General features: G+C 37.9%; 1 pseudogene; it reads left to right on the top strand.

The window, feature by feature from the left end:
- The first annotated feature begins 500 nt into the window (after positions 1-500).
- On the top strand, positions 501-911 carry LOC114087787 (non-histone chromosomal protein HMG-14 pseudogene; annotated as a pseudogene).
- The last annotated feature ends 637 nt before the right edge of the window (positions 912-1,548 follow it).

The raw sequence follows: 1,548 nt of genomic DNA, 5'->3' as shown, positions 1-1,548 counted from the left end.
TAGAGACTTCAAAGAGCACTAAGGGGGGCTGGGGCTGCAGCTCAGTTGGTAGTGCTTGCCTAGCAAGTGTGAGGCATGGGGTTCGATCCTCAGCACCACATAAAAATAAAACAAGGGTATTTATTGTGTCCATCTACTATAAAAAATATTTTTTAAAAAAAGTACTAAATACTTTAGTTCACTACATGACCCAAGAAAATCCTGAAACATCCATTACTTAACACATCTAAGCGTTGTCGCCTTCCTGTCAAACCTTTGAATTCTCAAACGATCTTGAAAAGAACCAGCTGTCATTTTGGATTTTTCTTGTAAATATTTCTACTATTCGAGGTGTATTTGCTGAGATTAGAATGATTGAAATGGGAAGATGTACAACATATCAACTAAAAACTCCACTATGGATTATTCTAAAAACAGCAGAATAATGTTTTTCCCCTTTTCTTTTTGAAATCATGTGTCTAAATCTAGCAGGTGGTTAGGTACAAGAAGAGATGTTGGGGATGCCCAAGAGGAAGGTCAGCTCTGCGAAGGCGCAGCGAAGGAGGAGCCCAAGCGGAGGTTGGTCCACCTGCCGGCCAAGCCTGCTCCTACCAAGGCGGACACCAAGGCCAGGAAGACAGTGGGCAAGGATAAATCATCAGTTCAAAAAGGGAAAAGGTGAGCAAAAGGGCAAACAGGCTGAAGTGGCTAACCAAGAAACTGAGGAAGATTTACCTGCAGAAAATGGAGAAACAAAAAACGAGGAGAGTCCAGCCTCTGATGAAGCAGAAGAGAAAGAAGCCAACTCTGATTCATCACACACCATGTCTTTTCAGTGGTCCCGTCTCCCTTCTGGTACAATCCAGAGGAATGTTTTTATCAACTATTTTGTAAATGCAAGTTTTTCAGTAGCTCTAGAAACATTTTTTTAAAAGAAGGGAATCCCACCTCATCCCATTTTTTAAGTGTAAATGATTTTTTTTTAGAAGTGAAATCATTTGCTGGTTGTTTATTTTTGGGTACAACCAGAAAATAGTGGGATATTGAATTATGGGAGGCTTGGACTGTCTTTGGTGTCAGCTTAACATTCCATAGGTGGGGGGTTAGTTTTATATCCTACAATACAAAACATATTAAATGGCAGTTTGGAGTCACAGTATTGCATTTAATGTCTCGAATATTTTAAATTACTTCTATTCCTGTGTTTGTTAGTAGAATTGTTTCCTAAAGAAGACCACTACTGGATCATTGCTGTCAGAATCGTATGTATTCTGTAACATCTTTGGTTTGGAAATCTAGTTTTCCTAATATTTTTTAATGTGCTGTGAAAGATGGAAAATTTGAGTATGTTGTGTGTGACGAAGTTTTGAACTAGTGGAACCTTAGTAAATCAGCATTCAAAGATATTGGTACTTGATATTCTATTAAGAAAAAATTGCCTCCAAATTAAAAGCTGGAAAGTCACTGGAATAACTGAAAAAGAATCACAGTATAAGGCTTTTTAGATTTCCAGTACGTGTGTTAAGAATTGTGTACAAAGTGAAATGTTTGTGTACTGATTGTCAATAC

The sequence above is a fragment of the Marmota flaviventris genome, chromosome 8, assembly GCF_047511675.1.
Source record: "Marmota flaviventris isolate mMarFla1 chromosome 8, mMarFla1.hap1, whole genome shotgun sequence".
Classification (NCBI taxonomy): Eukaryota; Metazoa; Chordata; class Mammalia; order Rodentia; family Sciuridae; genus Marmota; species Marmota flaviventris.
Note: the sequence above shows the minus strand (reverse complement) of the source record. Positions and strands in the feature narration are given on the sequence as shown.